The sequence below is a fragment of the Cyprinus carpio genome, unplaced genomic scaffold, assembly GCF_018340385.1.
Source record: "Cyprinus carpio isolate SPL01 unplaced genomic scaffold, ASM1834038v1 S000006513, whole genome shotgun sequence".
Lineage (NCBI taxonomy): Eukaryota > Metazoa > Chordata > Actinopteri > Cypriniformes > Cyprinidae > Cyprinus > Cyprinus carpio.
Window position 1 is genome coordinate 253,270 of NW_024879181.1, and position 22,171 is coordinate 275,440.

At 37.8% G+C, this 22,171-nt stretch overlaps 1 pseudogene; it reads left to right on the forward strand.

The window, feature by feature from the left end:
* The first annotated feature begins 840 nt into the window (after positions 1 to 840).
* Positions 841 to 21,902, forward strand: LOC122143823 (annotated as a pseudogene).
* Positions 21,903 to 22,171: the final 269 nt, after the last annotated feature.

Below are 22,171 nucleotides of genomic sequence, written 5' to 3' on the forward strand. Positions count from 1 at the left end.
CTGTGACAATATCTTCTTTCTCCTTCATTCTCATGGCAGTGACAGACTGATGATATGATCTCTTTTATAGCACAGCAATTAATTTTTTATGCCACTTTTATGTTTTTTGGGCCTTAATTTAGTTTTTCATAACCTTAAAGGATAAGTTTGCTGATTTTCAACCAGCTTTGTATTGTTACAGTTTCTGTAATACATGTAAATGAACAATGTGTACCTGCATACAGATATCTCAGTTTATTTGTCTGTGAAAGTCAGCAGCATGACATGTCATTTTCTGTCTTTTGGCACACTTTCAAAGCTTTTGTTAAAACAGATCAAACTTCTGTATTTTTGTATTTTTTATTTTTTTCATTTTCTTTTGTGCTTCTACTGCATACTCATACCCACTATGTGCTAATGTATTAATCTGTTTGATGAATACATGTTATAAAATGTTATCAAAAACTTCTTCTAAAAGTTGCATTATGTTTCCATACTTCAAATAGGAAAGTCAATTTTCAGGAATTTTCATAATCAGTTAACCAAATGTCATGCAGTTAGATTACTTTTTACTTATAATTTAAATACATAAGAAATTCGTTTTCAGTCCAGTGTATTTAATTAGTGAATTTAATTTGCAGTTTATTTTAACTATTACTGTTAATAATAACATGCATAGAAAATACTCATTCTACATTAAACCTTCACTGTTAAGATTGTGAAATATGTATTAATATACATTTTGACAGAATAAATAATAACAATAACAATGGACATCCCTGATCACAGAAGATAAAAAAAAAACAGATTTCTGATGAAATCATTTATTTAATTCCTTTTGTCTGTGACTTTCACTTAGTCATGGCTCACGGCAGTCACGGTTACCTCCCGCAGGGGCCAGCAAAAGCAGATGTCTACCATCGCGCTCAGCTCAAATCTGTTGAGCGCTCATCAGCGACATGCAAAAAAAGCAGCTTTTATGGGCTGGAGATCACTGGAGAAATTTGGTTCCTGCCACCATCGAGTAGAGAGACTCACTACATCACTAGTTAGGAGCTACTACTAATTCATATATTCAGCTCACCTTAATTAAAAAAGATTATTTTCAATGAAGCACTTATATCCTTCTAAACCTGGTAATTGAATAGAAAAATGAAAGGTCACCTTATATAGAGAAGAAGAACTCTTGAAGGAATAATGCAGGTTATTTAATGCTGTCTACGGAACTACTTTTTCTAGGTGGAGGGATCATGTGGTCATGCATTATCACTGTTAACATTACCCTTTTTTATTGGCACAAGTGATGACATGAGTTTGATTTTTAAATTCCCCTACAGGACCAAAGGGTTTATAAGCTGATTCTTTTGCACCAATTTATGATAACACCCAATACTAACACACAACACATAATGTTGAAATGTTTTTGTTACACTTTCAAAACAGTGCGAGAAGTTGCCTATTTAAAGGGAATAGTTTACCCGTGGGTTTAAGCTTGCTGAAAATGTTTCTTAAAATTTACTCACCCTCCATCCAAGATGTAGATGAGATTGTTTCTTCATTAGAACAGATTTGGAGAAATTTTCACCACAAAGCAATATTATGGATCTTTGCTGGAAGTTAAATACAACTTGATAGACTTTTTTATTACAAACACACAGTATTTCACTTCACAAGACTTGAATTGGAGTAATGTGGACTACTTATGGATTATCGCGATGTTTTTTATCAGTTGCTTGGACTCTCATTCTGATGGTGGCACCCATTCATTGCAGAGGATCCATTGGTGGGCAAGCGATGTAATGATAAATTTCTCCAAATATAAACCATAGATGAAGAAACAATCTCATTTACATTTTGGATGGCCTGAGGCTAGCTTAATTTATAAATGCCTGTTGTCTATGATAATAGACAACATAGCTCAGATGTTTGCCATAGTAATTAATATCAAAAACCACCACGCTTCACAGTGATTGATATAAAGGGGCTTCCATTTGTTCAGCTTTCTTAACATGCCATTATTTTGTTATTAAGGTTCCTTTTCTACCATAAAGCTCTTCATCTTATACTTCCTTTTTTAGGGCCATGAAGAGACCTTCGCCAGGGCGCCCCGTGACAAGTTTGGGGTACCGATCAACACCATCAGACGACGGAAACGTTATGCCCCTCACCAGCCACAAGTGGACAAGAGCCACATAACTTTCAGGTGGGCCTGGATCTGACTCTTTCAGTCCATATTATCAACATTTCCAGTGATTTTGATTGTAACCGTAAATACTGTCTTCTTTGTATTCGCCACGGCTAAGCAGTATTCGTAGAACTACACACCAAAGTTGGCAGTACAACTCATATGAGGCCATCCGGACGGGCCTTCAAAGTGCGGGAGAAAGTGGACGCCAGCTGACATTTGATGAGATCCCTTTTCATGAGGTGAAATAACACAGTCATCTGAAGGAAATCTGATATGGCGATCCTCTCTGCATCCGGTTTCTCATGGTGATAGTTCCCCGCCGCTTGACGGAGAGGGAGGTTTCCTGGCACATGCTTACTTCCCCTGGTCCAGGGATGCGTGGAGATACTCACTTGGACTCAGAAGAACTTTGGACCATTGGTCTGCAGAAAATGTACATGGTGAGTTAAAAGGACTTGGTTTAGCTTTTGGAAGGTAATATTCAATATACATATAATGTGAAACTACATTCATACACTGCCACTCAGGGAATTGGGGTTGGCAGTTTCTTTAATATCTTGAAAAAAAGCACATCTTACGCTACTAAGGCTGGATTGATTTGATCAAAAATGCAATAAAAACAGCATTATTGTGGAAATATTAATACAATTTAAAAATATCTTTTCTTTTTTTTTTTTTTTATCTTTCTTTTTTTTCTTCTTTTTTTTTTTACTTTTTAAATGTAATTTATTCAAGTGATGGCAAAACTTAATTTTTAGCAGGTATTACTCCAGTCTTCAGTGTCACATGATCTTTCAGAAATCATTCTGTTAAGCAGATTTAGCATTCAAACATTTCTTCTTCTTATCAATGTTAAGAGTTGTACTGCTTAATTTTTTTTTAAATGACTTGCAGCATCTCTATCTCACTGTTTCATAAACCCATCATAAAACAACCATATTTACTTACTGTAGAGTCTAATGATCAAACCTGTAGTCGACCCAAGTTATTCTTGCAAAATCTACAGCAAACAAAAAGAAAAAGGTCACATTTGCAAGCCTACATTTTTGTGTTCACTCTAAATACTTAATAGCTGTTTTGTATTTGCTATTGTGAGGTTTTTCATGGTCCTGTGGAGGCGGGTGACATCATTTGAGACAGATGAGTGACTATGTGAGCCAGTGAGCAGCAATGTTGATGTATTTTAGAAGGTCAGACATTCCTAGAAGACTCTGTTGCAGTAGAGTACTTTGAAGTATGTTGAGAAAACAACAATGTACATGTGGGTTCCAAAGTCTTAAAAGCCAGACATCAATGAGTTAGGATTCTGAAAAACATGGAAAGGAAACTTTGTGATATAGATATAGATATAGATATAGATATGGATATAGATATAGATATAGATATAAATATAGATATAGATATAGAGATTTGAAGCTATGTACTGTACAAAAGGTCAGAAGTTTAAAACATAGATATAGATATGGATATAGAATTAATCTTATACTTAGCGGTTCTGTTTTTAGTAACCATGTTGATTTCAGTATAGGATCCTGATTTGGAATCATACCCATTCTTAGATCTGTTAAACGTCGAGCCTTAGAATACCCAAGACATGTCACTCCGATAGTTTTTTGTATGGGGGAAAAATCGAACACTCAATATGGTCACTCTAGTGAACACAGCCTCTTGGAGTAAAAGACCCAATCTGTAAAGTCCTCACGCCACTGCAGCTGCAGTTAGAAGTCCATAGGTCTCTATCACAAACAGTTAGCATTCGGTTCACGCTTATTGGATTCAAAAAATAAACAAATATCATATGAGACAGTTGCTTGTAATATGTTTCATCGGTGATTTCAAATATGAAATAGTGAATTCAGTACTCTTGGTGAACAGTTTTGGAGAATTTGGAGGTTTTTCTCCAATTCAAAGAGACAGAGGCTGCACCTTGCATGCCCAAGAGGCATTTTTAAAGATGGCCGCAGAGTGAAATGACTTGTCTTAAAGTGACTTTCATCTTACCTCAAGTTCCGAACACCTGACAGCCAACTCAGAATCCACTTAAGAGCTAAATCCAAAAATACTCACTGATCTTAATACCGTCGTATCAGCTACCTCTCTTCCTTCTCTGATAATGTCTCCACTGCTAAAAGGACATACTACCCTAACAAAAATTAAATAATTCGTCATAACTCTCACGCATGCTTTTTTACAACCATTTTTCTTTGCTCCGTTTGTCCTCCTCCTCCCCCTTCTGCATCAACGCGTAATAGTTCCGACGACTATACTTACGGTTGTTTCATTAATAAAATTAAAAACATCGTGCATTCAATTTTCCACACCACAATCCGTCAAGCACATCTCACCAACAAACATACACTAATTCACATCCTTCTCTTAACAAACTTTTTTTGAGGCACGAAGGCTCCCTTTCCAAACTCACTCCTTTCTAATCATCCTACTACTTGTCCGCTGTGATCCTATTACTAATCTCAGCCCCGCTCAGTAGAGTGCCATTCTTTTCCTCTGCAGTTCGGATCTCTTGCATCTCTCTGTCACATCTAATTAACACTTCCCTCTCACACTGGTGTTTCTTCCCTCAACATTTAGACAAGGCCTGGAGAACGCCACTACTTAATAAACCCACCCCTCGAACCGATGCAACTCTTTAGATGAAACTATATGACCAGTTTTCCTGTCTCTATTCTCTTTCATTGCAAAACATTTTGAACGGAGCTGTGTTTCATCCAAGTCTCTGCCTTTTCACACAGTACCAACAACCTCCTTGACAGCAAACCAATCTGGGTTTCAGAAGTGGACTATTCAACTGAGACTGCCTTGCTCTCAGCTTGTTGAAGCCCTAAGACTGGCAAGAGCGAAATCCAAATCTAAAGTACTTATCTTGCTTGATCTATCTGCTGCTTTTTTTGACACTGCTAACCACCAGATCCTTCCTGTCAACTGGCAAGCCGGGCATTCCTCAGGAACTTTAGTGGTTTGAGTCTTACCCATCAGATAGGTCCCTCAAAAGTATCTTGAGAGGTGAGAGGTGTCCAAAGTCACAACATCTAACTCACTGGGGTGCCTCAGGCTTCAAAGCCCTTGGACCCACTTCTCTTCTCTGTCTACATGGCATCATTAGGATCGGTCATTCAGAAACATGCGCGCTTCATACCACTGCCATGTTGATGACACTTCAACTCTAACCTCCCATTCCATCCTGATGATCCGACGGTAGCTAGTCGCATCTCAGCTTGTCTAATAGACATTTCTGCTGAATGAAGACCATTACGTTTTCAACTCAACCTTGCCAAGACAGAACTGCTTGTGGTTCCAGCAAACCCATCGCTTTCATCACAAATTCACCATCTAGTTAGGCACATCAACCATAACTCCTTCAAAACAGCCAGAAACCTTTGAGTGATGGGATTGATGATCAGCTAACGTTCTCAGCCCACATTGCTAAAAACCTGTCCGGGTCCTGCAGTTTTCCCTTTATTCAAACATCAAGTGAAGATCAGGCCCTTTCTTTGGGAACATGCTGCACAACTCCCTTGTTCAAGCTCTTGTTCTGTCCAGGCTGCTGACTATTGCAACGCTTCTCTTGGCAGGTCTTCCAGCCAGTTTCATTTCCTCAAACCCTTTACAATTAATCCAGAACCGCAGCAAGATTAATTTTAATGAGCCAAAAAGAATACATCGCTACGACCTCTATTTATCAATTTACACTTTGGCTAATAAATAGCTGCTCGTGATAAAATCGCAATGCATTAATGTTTTATGCATACAAACCACCAAAACAAATATGGGCGCATAATAAACTAGCAACAACAAAAATCTAAATATAAACCTTAAATTCATTACTTCAGACTTATGTGTCCCTCTAGAATCTTTAAGCGGGCGGCAAGTGGAACCTCATGGGCCAGCCCAAAGAAGCACAAGCCTGGAAAAACGACGGTTTAAGGAAAGGTGCCCGCCGTTGGGGAATGACCGGCCCAACGCAAGTCCGGACAGCTGATGCGGAGCTGCGGTCAAGAAGCGGCTGAAACACAGCTCGGCCGGCGCTATTTGCCCGCGAACTTGAGCACTCACGATTCTAATGCGAGTCGGAAAAAAAAAAAAAAAGCGGCGAGCGTCGGACGTTTTAATTTTTTTTTTTTTTCTTTTTTTTGTTTTTTTTTTTTTTTTTTTTTTTTTTTTTTTTTTTTTTTTTTTCTTTTTATTTTTTTTTTATCCGGGTTTTTTGTTTTTTGTTGGGGTTTTCTGAGGGAGGATAGGATGGCAAAGCCCGGGGTACGGACGGGCATTGAAGCGAACGGGGGGGGGGAGACGGGGGAGAGCCCTGGTAGATCATTGCGCGTGTGTTGAGGTGCTGAGTGCTGCTGTTTTCCAGTTTGTTCCTCATGGAAAGGTGCGTGTGGAATGAAAAGCCTCTGCTAAAAATGACTAAATGTAAATGGAAAGCTGCATTGCTTATAATAAACCAGAATGGCCGGTTCAGTCAACATGCAAAGCTGTCCAACTAGTACTGAGGTTTTGAGAGGGCTGCAACAAATGAGGTACTTTGTGATAATCAGTGAATCTAATGATTATTACAATGAGTAGTTTCAAGCAAAACATTGGACTGAGGCGCACCGTGAGTGGGATGGAACTCCATGAGACTTTGATTGTACATCCCCTTGTTGGCGATTTATTTAAAAATATGAGCTATATATATATTCTCGACAAATAAATACCACGTAGACTCACGGGCAGCCTGTTGCAAAAATCAAGGTTTTATGTACAGAACAAATTACGTTATACAATAAACTTACAAAGTAATAAAATAGAAAAAAAAATCATTTGGCACACAAATGAGATGACGACAACAGACATGTGACAAAGGAAGCTGAATTACATAACTCCTGACCTAACATCTCCGGTGGGAAGTGCCTCGGCGTTATACATCATGACTGTGACTGGGAGCATCAACGCCCAGCTCTTGAAGGTCGCTGGGTATATCCCCCTGGACATTCCCCAAAGTCAGCTTGGTGGTGGTCACGTCCTTAAAGGCCGGGAAGATGCAGTACTACGGCTTCCCTGATGTGGTAACAGTAATCTTGGTAAGAGGCCTCTCATATCTATATAAAGCATCAAAAGTTAATCAGGGAGGTCTAGTTTTTCAAATGCGTTAAATGTAATCAAGTACATTGTGACAGCATTTGATTAATTACCGACAAACACTGACTTTGCGAGCATTCATAGAGGACGGGCATAATGCAACTTCAAAAGAAATCTCTAGGAGTTGCCAGAACCTAGTTTCCATAGGTTTCTAATGTCTGGCTACAGGATCGATCATTGGTTAGCAAACAGTTGAAGTCTCGGTCACAATGACTACGCGCTGTGAGTGAGAGATGCTCTCCTACTTGCCCCCTGAGCGCGCGTGGCATCGTTATTACATCCGTGGCGTTCAACACTAGAGGCAGCTTTGAAGATGAGTGCGTTTGTCGTTGGTCTGAAAAGGCCGTCATGGAGGGGAAACTGGTCGGACACTGACATTAGAACAGCCAATGTTCAGTACACTTCTCTTGTTCTGCAACAGTTTATTAGCCCTAATGACTGTTGCCTGGTCTTCTTGACAAAAAAACTCTGAACAAGCACCATTGCTGCTGTCTGTATGCAGCCTTCAGACGTCCCTGCGGGGCGAACGGTGTTGGATTGTCCACCCTAGAATATAATGGATACGCGTCCCAGTATTAAAAGGAAGCAGGTGCAATAATTGCGATTCCCCCCACGACAATCAGGATTTAAGAATTACATTGACGGCTCCCCATTTTTTTGTTAAACACCTGCAGATGTCACAGATCATTTGTGAACAGCTGCGAATAACTGAGCACAGCACACGATGAGAGCAATTTGTTCACACGACTGAGTGCACTGTCAACTGTGAACGTTTCAATTAATCTCTGTTAGTGTGCAGATAGAGTTTGCAAATGTTCTGCACTGTCACGGAATTCCAAAACCTACTTTCATCTGCTAAGTATGTATTGAATGTGCACTTGCCTGAGTTATTTTTTCCTGTAAATGCTCACTAGGCAGACATCCAAGTATCATGTGAATTAAATGAAAGGCGCCCTACAGTACAGAAGCCAGAGTTTACGTCAATCAACGTTGCACCAGCGCAAACAATCGTTTGGTCTGTTAAAAAAAAAATACTGGTCAGGTAGTCTTTCCACAATTAATCGAATTTCTAATCGCGATTACAATTACTGGATGCCTCAATTACGTAAATCATTCATAAGTGGCAATTAATCTTTCAAATCGCCAATTATGTTATTCTACGTGACGTTGAAGGGATATTTCACTCGCCAACAAATCGAAAGATTTGCTTGTTCAACATCTGCGTAACCCCCAGGGCGCATCCAAGATGAGGATCGTATTTGCGTTCTTCAGTCAACACAAATTAGCAACCTGTATTTAACTGTCACACACCGTGTGCGAGGCTCGCAGTCTACAATGCTTGTCCCAATGCGCTCACAGAATCTATGAGAGGAAACAAAAAAAACATGGCACAGATAAAAATCCAAATTAACCCTGCCGCGGGACTGACGACAAATGATCGTGTAAAGAGCACAAAAGAACGATCGGTCTGGTCGGCCAGAGACACAAACATGACACACCAGTAGTTATCTGTTTTTCACCTCTGATTCAGCACGCAGGGTCCGCTTGTTAGCCGTTACTGGGGTGTGTTTAGTCCAATAGTTCGGCGCAGCGTCCAACACATTGGCGTGAATCAGAGGTGAAAAAAATGAAAGTAAAATGCCTGGAGCCAAAGATATACAGAATACAGACTCAAAGTTTGTATGACATTACCTATGTTTTAATGCGGGGTGCAAGAGAGGTCCTCTTCATGCCCATCAAGCGACAGCAGAGGACGTGGGATTCAGGCAGAAAGTACAGAATGCAAACAGTAACATATTGTGAAATATTATTAACAACTGAAAAGAATAGTTTTCTATTTGAAATATACTTGAACAGAAAAAATAGGGCGGGAACGTCGCGGGGTACTGCCAAACGGAATTTTCAGCATCATTACTCCAGCCTTCAGTGTCCACAGGTTCACATCCAGTCTATCACATGATCATTTAGAAATCATTCTAAGATTCTGATTTATTAGAGAAGTGTTGGAAAACAGTTTCTGCTGTCTAATATAATTTGATGAATAAAGGTTAAAAAGAACTGCATTTATTCAAAATACAAAAAAAAAAAATCTAATAATATAATATTCTAAGTAATAGATGTGTCGGTTACTACGGCATTCTTTTAATCACACTTTAACTACATCCTTGCTGAATCAAAGAGTATTGATTTTAGTTTAAAAACAAGACAAGGGAAAAAAAAATCACGCTGCGCCAGATTACGGGTGACCAGTTAGTGTATATTGTTATGACAAAGAAATGCGTATGATGAAACAACACAGACAGCAGGGGGGGGGGGGGGCTTTTTTTTTTTTACGTGGTTTATTCATGTCAACAAGGACTACGCCGCTGCAAAAAAGGACGCACAGATGTTGCGGGGAAAAATAGAGGAACGGCGGCAGCAGAACTGTGCTTGGTCACCAACTTTGATAATGAATCTCATATTAGAATGAGTTCGAAAGGGGGACCAGGTGATTGAGGGAGCATCCTAAAAATTCATGCTTGCATCACAGGAAAAGAAATGATGAATTTAAAGGCAGAATATGTAAATTACAACAACAATACTTTTAAATTGTAATAATATATCACAATAGTTCACTCACAATTTTTTCTGTAGGTGGTTTTTTTTTTGATCAAATAAAGGCAGGCTTGATGGAGCAGCAAGAGACTTCTGTCAAAAACAGTAAAAATAGGTAATTGTTTTCCAAACGTTTTGACCTGTACGGTATATGTTAAGATATATAGGTATCCCGTTTAGGTTACTTTCAGTAACAATTTTTTATGGTTTTTGTTGAGTTGGGTGGGGATTTTCAGGTTTTAGTTAACTATAATAACCCTGTTTAAACGGTGGCTACATTGTACGCTTATTTGGCACAAGGGTAATAGTACAAACCAAGTTCAAATGGGAGGCTGTGGTCACTACGGTTGGCTCTGGCGTAGCTAAGGCAGCCTCGAGTCGTTGATGTGTCAACTTCAGTTGCTGTGAGCTGGGCGGGAATTTTTTTAACGGAGGAGTTGGTGTTTGAGAAACGTGGTGTTGGCCTGCACGGAGAAGGTGGACAGGGTTGGGGGTACAGTTCGATGATACAGGTCACATGGTTTTCACATGGTGGGGGACAGGCGCGAAAGTCAATCGCACCGGTCCGAGTGGTTTTAACCAAATTGATAAACTAGTGGCCTTTTATAGTGGAAGAACAAACACATTGCCCATTGTTGCCTGTCGGTGGACATAATGGGGAGAGAGGGCTCTGGGGGATCAAACACGGGTTGTTACCAAACGAACCCAATGCGTCAAACATTACTTTAAACTCAAAGAAGAAGCATCAGTTTGCAAACACATGTTACTTCGGTAACAGTGATGTATTGTTGTGGAAACTCAAGTGAGAAAAATGATAGGGCAGAACGGACTGGCTTTTTGTAAGTGTTCCATACGACCATACATGATCCATACGATCTTATGCCAGTCAAGTTCGGGACTATTTGCCTTTCCTGAATACCTGCCAGCACTCACAGGGTTTTAAAACGTAAGCAGTTTTATGACTCAACCAAGAAGGACAAGTATTTCAAGTCTCATTTGGAGAGATCACAAAGACAGACAGTTTTCTTTGGAATAGCGGGCACCGATGAACTGGTTAGGGCGGAAGATTATTAATATAAGGAAGTCCATTTTTATTTCATGACCCTTTAAAGTGCACATCTTCTCACACTGAGAAAAACTAACAGAGGGGAACCCTTTCCCAACTTCCCCTCTAAAAATGCTCCCCACTTTTCTCTTCTTCAGTCATGTCTTATTTAACCCAATCAATTAATATAGCTGCACTTCTATATCTTCTGCAAGACTAGTAGACGGTGTTGTTAAATGTGCCACACCTTAACCTCGCAGCAAATGTAATGTTCTAGTTTGATTCGCAGTATATCATGTGTCCTTAAGTCAGAGTGGCCCATAAAATGCATCTGTGATCTCCCAGAGCGAATGAAGATTAATAAACTGTTGTATCAGACATTCTTTACTATGACCTCAGTAATCAGTTCTTAGCCTCATTGCTGACCATCAATCTCTCTTATTCCACAGCATGGTGATATTTATAGGTGGAGCTGTCTCCCCCGTAGGTAATGATCTGTTCCTGTAGCCGGACATGAGCTGGCCATGCCCTTGGACTGGAACACTCCAATAATCCCTTTGGCTATTTATGCTCCTTTCTATCAGTGGATGGACACAGAAAACTTTGCGCTGCCTGAGGATGATCGCCGTGGGTCTCCACAGATTTACGGTAACCTGACACCTGTGTGTCAACATGGCATGGAAGCATGGAATTATTTGCAGCATATTCACTTTCTGATCTATTGGAGGCGCGATGGTCTATCACAGAAAAAAAATATAATAATTAAAAAAAAAAAAAAAAAAAAAAAAAATATATATATATATATATATATATATATGATAGTATATATATATATATATTATATATATATATATATATAATTAATATATATCAGAATTAATTGCATAATTAATTGCACTGACTTTTTATCCCACACATTTTTTTGTTTCTTCAGAAAATCTGGAAGATATAAACAGAATTGTGAGATCTTAAAAAAAAAAATGAGAGGGGGGAACAAAGTAAATTTTCAAGCATTTTTTCAGAATTGCAAAATCATTTGTGTTTATTTATTTTTGTTCCATGTGTGGAAAAAGCTTCCATACTCATTAAGTGTGCAGTTTTTAAAAACAGAACAAGTGTTAAGTTTGAAGTTATTGTATAGCTGTTAGTGCATGTGAGACAATGTGCAACATTTGTTCAGGTCTGATGTATTTTCATTTTCCAGATCCTGTTTATCTGGTTGTTTCTCCTATGAGGAAGAAGTGCAGAAAATGTTTGGAGGCACTTTATAGATTTTTAACAGCTTTCGATTAAGGTTTGTTGAGCTGTTAGTTTGCCTGGTTCAGTCACCTGGAACAGAGTTATATAAACATGGTGTTGTAAAAGTTTTTGTTTTGTGTTGGTGTGTTCTTGTTTACAATAAGAAGTTTAAGTGGTATTCAGGCATATGGTGTAAAGTTTCTAATATTTGTTTTTTTGCATTAAGTTGTTTTACTTTGCATTTGACCAGGCCATGTTTCTTTGAAATACTTTGGTCTTTGTGGACTTTAGAAATGTTTGTTTTAGTTTTGCATGAGGGAGATACAGCTGTGGGGAGAACTGCAGGCATCATTCCCACTTTAGAAGAAAGTTATTCTGGTTATGTCATGGCAAATTCATTAATCATTTCAGTTATTTTTGGAGTTTGCGAAGGCCTGCATCACTTGTTGCTCATACATTAAAAATAGAAGAAAAGATTTTCTATTTTTTGCATGCAGAAAATGAAGCCTAGTTTTTGGGCCAATAGGATTTAAAGTTTTGTGACATTTGTTTTCTTTGCAAATAAGCAAAATTTTTTCCCCAAATTCTCATTATCGTAATGGTTTCCTTTTTTTTTCTTTAATTCTCAAGTGGTGTCTCTCTATATTATCATTACGCATTGCATAATCTAATGACTGTAATACTATAATATTTTTATTTTATTTAAATCTACATAAAGACAGTACAACAAATACTACCATGTTGTTTAAAAAAGGTATGAATAAATATTACTATTTATTTATTTATTTATGACAATTGTAATAGGAAATAATGTAACAAATTATTATTATATAATTATATATAAATTATTATATAAATAAGTAGATCAAATAGTATTATATCAAGTAGGCTTTATTTATTTTACTTAAAATATATTTTCTTTACTTTTTATGAGATGAAATATGACCTGGACTTGTTTTGTAAAATTCACATAAAATTTAGTTCTCCATATTATATTTATCATAGACTGAACTAAGAGGTTGCCACAATGCTATCCTTTTTTTTGTTTTTTTCTTTGTACAAATTCTGTAAGTAATTTGTATTTGTTGGTTTCTTGTAGGACCCCCTAGCAGTTCTCCCACTCAGGCTCTCCCCACTGTGACCCCCCGGCGACCAGCCCCGAGCCAGAACCCAGGGCACCCACCATCCTCCTAAGAAACCCTCCCGGAGCGCCCCCCCGCCGCCGCCGGACAGGCCTCGCACTACCGATCGCCCAGAGCACTATGGCCCCAACATCTGCGAGCGGCATTTTTGACACAGTCACCATGCTTAGGGAGAAATGTGTTTTTTTTTTAAGGTAAGCGTTTTTTTGTGTGTGTTGTGTGTGTGTGTGGTGTGTGTGTGTGTGTGTGTGTGTGTTATGGTATCTTTATAGTGATAAAACCACTAAAAACTAAACCACAACAACAAAAAAAACCTCCCCCATTGGATTATATATGTCCCAGGCATGTTTTTGACAGGCTTCGTGAGATTCACTCAGCTTTCTGAATCAGATCAGGTCAAGTGCTGAAACAATAACAATGCAATGTTCCAGGTCAAAGCCCTGACATGCAGGTGGAGTCCTGCTGAGGTCGGCCTGCTCTCAATCAGGCTTTGTTAGGCAATGGGCCGTAAAAAACCCAGTGCTGGTCTTTGTTATGGGGCAGAGCTCCATAAAGAGGAAAGGAGTCGTCTATTTAAAGTCTGGAGTTGATCAGCAGATGCATCAGACTTCATCTGCTTTGCCCCGTTTACTGGAGTTGTGGTTTTGTGGTCATGTCATGTGATTTGTTCCTGCATGGAAGAAGTACTGTCTATGGCAGAGTGACTTTAATTCCTCTCTCTTCTTATCTGGAAAACACTGACCGCATCATGTGATCTTTCACTTTCTTTCCATTAGATGAAAAATGCTTTAGTCTTGCTGTTGGAGAAATTAGAAGGAATGTATACAGTATCTTAAATAATGAAAATATGTTTGTACTTGGAAATGCTTGACAAAACATACTACACTAGGTTATTTTGAAAAAAATCCTCATGATGTCATTGAGCAACCATAGTTAACTTTACTGCAGATAGATATTTAGGGACCAATATAGCATGGACACTTGGGGGTGGCTTATTTTGACTAATGAATAAATTGTGAATTTTACATGTGTTTTTTTTATTTTTTATTCTAAAATAGTTTTTCATATAATAATAATTATTTTATTTTTATTATATATATAATTTGTGCATAATTTTTATGTATTTATATTTGTTATTTATAGATGTTGTTACTTTCATATTACAATTTTATTATAATTTACATTATTAAAACATTCTTATTCAGTTCAAATTATTTTTAGCCATCTTATTTGTAGATGTGATGAGCCAGAGGCAGAACTTACTGGACGAGCACAGTTTGTTGGCAAATATTCATGCGTTTTTGTTACAGGTGTTACTGTTTAACTGACCACAGTAGTTAAGTTATCCATTGGACAACAATCAGATGCCCTTGAGTGAAGGACCACCCAACAGTAATCTGCATTTCCCATGCTTAAAAATGCAGGTTTCTGAAATAAGGCCATTCCCCATGTAACGCAGCCCTACAAATTTCCTCATACAGGATTGTGTTCCTCCATGCGAGAACAAGGTGTATGTGTGTGTGTTTGTGATGAGGTCTTCGGGTTGAGGAGTGTGTAGGGAGAAAGCTAATAATGTGTTGGCCGCAGAGTCGGCTCTGGTTTTAATCTGGGCTTGGTTTGGAGCGTACTGAAAGTCCTGGTGTAAAATGATACATTGATGGTGAATGTACCTGATGTGTTTGTCTTTACCTGTATAGAGTGTGTACATGATTTGTTTGCATTTTTGCAAGCATTACTACTAGGGCAGCTTATATTAAGGGTCTGGTGTCCTAAATATTAATCTTCAGTGCATAACTCTTCCTGCACCTCTTGAATGATATGTAAGATTGTTGTTAACAATTTGTATTAAGGTGTACAATTTTTGCCGGGCAAAAAAGAGACACATTTACACTGATAATCTAAGTAGTCTAAAATCTGAAAGTTTCTATCTTTTTGGTCCCTTGTTGTTGCCTGATTCTCTTTCTGTTACACACATTTAAAGGGAAAGTTCACCCAAAAATGAAAGTCATCATTTGCTCATTCACATGTATGCATTTCTTTCTTCTGTTGAACATAAAAGAAGATATTTTGAAGTTGCTGGTATCCATTGACTTCCATAGTATTTTTTTTTCCATACTATGGAAGTCAGTGGCTACCATCAGCTGTTTGATTGCCAACATTCTTTAAAATATCTTCTCTTTTTTTTTTTGTGCTAAATAAAAGAAAGAAACTAATAAAGGTTTGGAACAACTGGAAAGTAGGTAAATGATGACAGAAACTTCATTTTATTGTTTATATAAACTATACAATGTTTTTTTTTATAGTTCATACGTGAACAATCCCTTTAAGGGAAAATGGTTTGGAGAATGCACAAGGCAGGCTGTAGGCCTAGAAGTGTGAGAAGACTTCTTGGTCTGGAGGAGAACCAGAAACCCTCCTATTCTAAGCAGTGTGCTTGGCAACTGAGGGTTCTGGGACCACTAATAAACCTGACCACCATTAGGACAGAAATACACAACCATTATATCATGTGGTCTCTGATTCATCTCTTATTGCCTCCTCAGGGCCGCTGGTTCTGGAGAGTGAGAAGGAACAGAGTGCTGGATAACTACCCAATGCCTATTGGACACTTCTGGAGGGGTCTGCCGGGAGACATTGATGCTGCATATGAAAGGCATGATGGGAGATTTGTGTTTTTCAAAGGTATTTTCTCTTTCCAAATGCACTTGAAAACTGATATAGCTCTGTGCTCTTAAAAGTTAATATAGACCATAAAAATGTTATATTTGTGAGAGAAATTATTACCCAGGCTGGTAGAATTACATCACATTGTAGTGTTTTTTACATTAGAACAAACCATTGATTTTGACGTTTGTCATTTAGTACAGGAAGTGCCCTTAGTTTCCATCAACCACTTATGTGTTAGTCTGATGGATTTTACAGGTAGACATGACTTTTTGGTTTATATATAAGCTTAAGGTAAATGGACAAAATTTGATTATGGAGTTGTATAATTCTGGAGATTGGCCATAAATTTAGCAAAGGATGCAAAACTCAGTATGTATATATATATATATATCATATATATTTTTTATATATATATGTATATTATTTATATTTTATGAATACATGATATATTATAGATATAGCTATATATAATACTATTTAGGCAGTTTCTTCTTTTTTCATTAAATAGTTTTTTTCAATTTAAATTTGTCCATTATTTTTTTTTTCATTTCTCAATAAAAACTGTCCTATTATCAAAATTAAGTTATTCTAGTATTTAGTATTTTATTTTTGTACTTGCCAGATTTGTAAAAATATATATTTTTTCATTCAAAAATGTAAAACAATTTTTTTTTTTGTTTAATGATTTTTTAAAAGCACAATAATGTAGCTCCATTACACCTATACATGCATAAACATACTTTGCTTTTTGCATAATCCATTGTTACTGGAGCTTCCAGAAACTTTAAAGGTAATATTTTCAGTTTCAACAACATCCATACTAACATCCAGGTAGATATCTTTTTTTTCTTAAAAAAAAGAGAAAGAGTGTTTTTAAAACAGTGATGTTTTTGTTTTTTACATTAGTTCTACATATCAACACCCCTGAAACAGACATCTAATAACTTTGTTGTGGGTTTTTGTGTGGATGTGTGTGTATTTGTAAGACTTGAGGAAAGCTGGCTCCCATAAGGAAACCGCGTAGAGCAAAGTGATGTCAGTGGCAAGGCCCTTTAAAATTTTGATTTGGATTTCTGCCTTTGGAGGAACCCGGGGAGACCAGAAATTTTGGGGAGCAACATCTGTTCTTAGTGAGGTGAGGCCATTGCGTCAGCTAGCTGTTCTACCAGATGCTGACAGCAACGGTTGGACTTGGATATGGTCCCACTGAATCAAACGGGTCCATGATGATGGTGCCTCAGTGTCTGCCATACTGTCAAATAAGAAAAATACAAGCGTTATCCCAGTGTTTCTGTAAACCGCTAAAATGTGGGATTCAAACCAAACCCACATTGTTGGTGGTGCATCTTTTGCTGTGTTATAATGCAGTTATTTGTGTTATAGTAGAGAGTAAACACAAATCTGTGGGTGAGTTTTTACCGGTGTATTTATATTACTGGTGGCCAAAGGTCGATGAAAGTCCCTCTACATGCACCATGAAATCCTGTTACCAGTTGAGTGTTGCTGCCAATCCACTTTCTCGTGTCTTTTCTGTTTTCCTTGCCATTGTTTTCAACCTCTCTTCTCTCTCTCTTGAATGTCCACCTTTTTTGAACTTTTGAACTAGTGGTTAGCCAATATGTTGTTTCAACGGATGGCCGATATATGTAAACCTGTATGCCCTCAAATGAGACAAAAGCTGTGTCTCAATTCAGGGGTCATATCCTTCAAAGGATGTAGACTTCGAAGGCCACACCTTTAAGTCGGAGAAGTTGAACCAAGCATTGTTTAAATGGATGAATGCACAAAGCTCAAATCATCTCAAACTGGTTTCTTGAACATGACAATGAGTTGTCTATAATCAAATGGCCTCCACAGTCACCAGATCTCCATCCAGTAGAGCATCTTTAGGGTTTGGTGGAACGGGAGATTCGCATCATGGATGTGCAGCCGACAAATCTGCAGCAACTGCAGCTGATGCCATCATGTCATACTGACCCAAATCTTCTGAGGAATGTTTGGAGCACCTTGTTTGAATGTATGCCACAAAAGTAATTAAGGCAGTTCTGAAGGCAAAAGAGGTCCAACCCAGTACTTAGGCAAAGTGTACCTAATAAAGTGGCCAGTGTGTGTTCACCTTGGTCCATTTGAAATTGACATTAAAAGTGACGTGACATACAGCCAAGTATGATGACCCATACTCAGAATTCGTGCTCTGCATTTAAACTTCCCATCCAAACGGTGCACACCACACACCGTGAACACACACTCTACCCGGAGCAGTGGGCAGCCATTTATACTGCAGTACCCAGGGAGCAGTTGGGGGTTCGGTGCCTTGCTTAAGGGCACATAAATTGTGGTATCGCCAGCCCGAGACTCGAACCCACAACCTTAGGCTTAGGAGTCAAACTCTCTAACCACTAGGCCACGACTTCCCCATTTATGTATATATATAAATATGGTACATAATATTTCCCCCATTTCCCATTTATGTACATAATAAAATAATCTATAAAATCACATCTTGGTAAGACAAGATTTTTTTTTTTTTGTCTTAAAACATTTGTTACATTAAATATTTGAGAGAGCTGAAACTTGCATTTAAAAGTATGATCCAGCACCCCTGACCCCAGGGCTTGTTCTGTCTGTTCAGCAGGTGGCCCGGCTCTGGAACCTGACCCACGGCTGAAAAGGATCCATTCTTTGTTTCCTTCATGACCCGGGAAACAAAGACCGCATTTGAAGGAGTATTTGAACTGGGACAGCCTTATGCTGCGCCGCTGTGATGCATGCAGTCTTGGAATGCAGCCTCTGAGTTGGGACTCAGCTAAACATAGAATGGCTGAAATAATATATATGTTATGAAAAAGTGTCAGATTATCACTACTTCCGCCTCTCTCTCTCTCATGTCCTTGTCCACTTGTAGGTAAGTCAGTATTGTTTGTTCCAAGAGCGAAGCCAACCTGGAGCCCCCGGCTACCCTCAAGAACTGATGGACTATGGCAGAAGACTCCCATATGACAAGATAGAGACTAGCCATCTGGTGGGAACCTTCTGGCTTCACTTACTTCTTCAACAAGGAGACTGGTGATAGGATCAAGTCTTATTTTTTTTGTTCCACAAAATAATATACCACAAATAATCATACCTCTAATGTTTATTGTCTAATCATTCCCTTGAGTGGTTTACACCTGGTATTAACATCAGTCTCGGGTTCAAGGTTTTCAGAAAATGTCATTACTTTATTTTTGGTTGATGTAATTGTATTTAAATAAAGTTGATGAAAATTTTATAAACAGACAATGTCAAATATGTTTTTTTTTTTATTTTTTTATTTAATTGTTTATTTTTAAGCCCATACATATCTGACAAAGTTTGAAAAAATCCTTTTGATTTGGCACAATGATAAAGTGCTACATAAGTAGGATTTTTAAGTGTTTGTTTTGCATCAGCATTTATGATAAGTGACAACATTGAATATGGTTAGCGGTTTCTGCACTGTGATCAGATCATCTGTGATGAATGTTAATAGCATTTGTAAATGGGGTCACTGTGGTGTTGCTGAAATAACTGCAAGAAAAGGCAAAATGATTCTCATTGAGGTGTGTTTGATAAACTACAGGTACTGGCGCTTTTAATGAGCACTCCAGAGCTGCTGTGATCAGGACTACCCTAAGCCAATTAGTGTGTGGGACACTTCTGTGCCGTCATCCCCCAAGGGGGCCTTCCTCAGCGATGATGGAGGTGAGTGAGTGAAATGCTGTGTGGGGTTGAGGGGTCACCTTAATGTACAGGATGGATGCAGAACAATCAAATCAATCAGGCGGTGAAACAAAGGAAGTGAGAGAATGTAATGTATGAAATGTATGATTTGTGGAAATAATGTGATATTATTGGGAAACACTTATATCTCTGAAAGCGTTTTCCCATTTAAAGGAATATTCTGTGGCGTACTATTATGAATTGCTTATGTTCCTCAGCTGTAAGTCGCTTTGGATAAAAGCTTCTGTTAAATGTATACTGTAGATGTAAATGGCCATCGATTACCATAGATTATAATTTTGATTTAAGTTTGAAAGCCCTAAGTGTGAAAAAAAGTACAGTATTGCACATGTAATGGTAAGTTTATGAGTTTTAAAAGCAGAAATGTTCAGCTTGTAGTTTTGTTAAAGCAAAAATGTGTTATTTAATGTTGTTTGAGCTGTAAATTCCTGTCTAAATTGTCTTTGTTTTAGATTAAATTATTTGTTACCAATGTAATTCGAGTGGCTGGATTTGTTTATGTAATTGGTCCCATTCTGGTATTCTTGTAGGTATGCGCGCAAAAGGTATGGAGGAGTTTCATGACCAAAATTTGAGACCCGCAAGCTATCAGATTATTCAGACCATCTCAGGACTACCTCAGCTGTCTGCCATTGCAATGAAAGTTAAATCTGTTGCATATACCACCAAAAATAGTAGTTTGGGTTTATATTTGTTTATACTGTACATATTTACATGGTCAGCTGTAAATTTAACCTGAGATGGCAGTCTGTTTGATCGAGAAGTCATGAGATGACTAATGTAAATAGGTCCAAGTGTGTATTTTAACGTTCATCCCATAGATGTCCATTATAATTATAAACATTTACAGTTGAGCTTCATGTTCACTTAACCTCAACCTATACGCCAATATATTTAAAAAAAAATATATGTTTCAAAATATATTAATGGAAATCAAGATATTTTTTGGTTATTTCTTGTCTATTTAATTAATTTATTTATTTTTTATTTTTAAAAATAAATGTGTATACACATTCATTATATGGAGGAAAATATATTTATAAATGTGTATATATATATATATACATTTACAAATATATTTTTCCTCCATATATTTCAATCCAAGAAAATACATTATTGTCACAATTGAAGAACAAATTAATTTGTTGTCTATATAACGTGTAAACATATAACACATTTAAATAAAAATCAGCAAGGAACATACTTTACAATGTTCCAAAAAAGTGCACCATTTTAATGTATATATAATTTATTTTTATTTTTTTGGCCCCTGAAATACATTTTGAAATATATTTTGGTATATTAAGGTTGAAACCAACTATATTTTCAATTTCAAAAGTGGATTTTATTCAGCTTCACTGTTTACAACATATATTTAGCCTATAATTAAAATATATTTTGGCCAGATTATTATTATTATTTTTTATAGTTTGCTGTTATTTCAGTCAGCAAATATTGACCAGATAAGCTGTCTGGTAGATAATCTTTAGTTATTATGTAATGTCAGTGATCCACTTTTAACACATTTTTTCCCCCCCTTTCCAATCTTGTTTGTCTCTCATACAGCTTATACATACTTCTACAAAGGTACAAAGTACTGGAAATTTGACAACCACAGAATGAAGAGTGAGCCGGGCTACCCAAAGTCCATTCTTAGAGACTTCATGGGCTGTAACGTGGACCTCAATCCTGACAGAGACACCGATGTGGATCCGGGACGCAAGTGGCCTGATAGGCCACCCTTCACCCCGGATGCTGGCCGAGACAAAAGACAAGACAAGGAAAAGGACAAAGAGAAAGATTAAAAACCAATGATGTTGAATGTTGACTCTAAAGAGGAGAAGGAAGAGAAAACAAATGAGGTGGATGTGGGTTCTGAAGGTAGACGAGACCGAGCGTACCATGAAACATCATCATGGTGACGGTACCCCCCCTGGTCCTGGTGCTGTGCATCTTGGGATTGATCTACGCAATCATTAACACATTACAGAGGAAAGGAGCCCCAAGTATTTAGTTCACTGTAGACGGTCAATGCAGGACTGGGTTTAACCTTTCAGAATGACCCTCGATCCCTGTTCTGCCCTTTCATTTCACACGTCCAAAAACTTTGCACACACAAAACACCACCATAAACATGCTTACGGATACTGACCACACACATTCATGTTCAACCTTACCCTTTTTTTTCCTTTCCCATGGTGCTCTCCTAACATGTTGACTAGGCTATTTATATCAGAAAGTTTGCACATTGATTTTGGTGTTTGGTTTTTCTTTTCATAATTTTATTATTGAATCAGTTGTTTGTGGGTTTTTCTTAATTTCTATATTTAGTATGTCACAATTAGTCATCTGCAATCACAGCTTAATGATAACGGGAAGTCTTGCAGAGCAAAAAGAGAGGAATAGGAAAGTGGA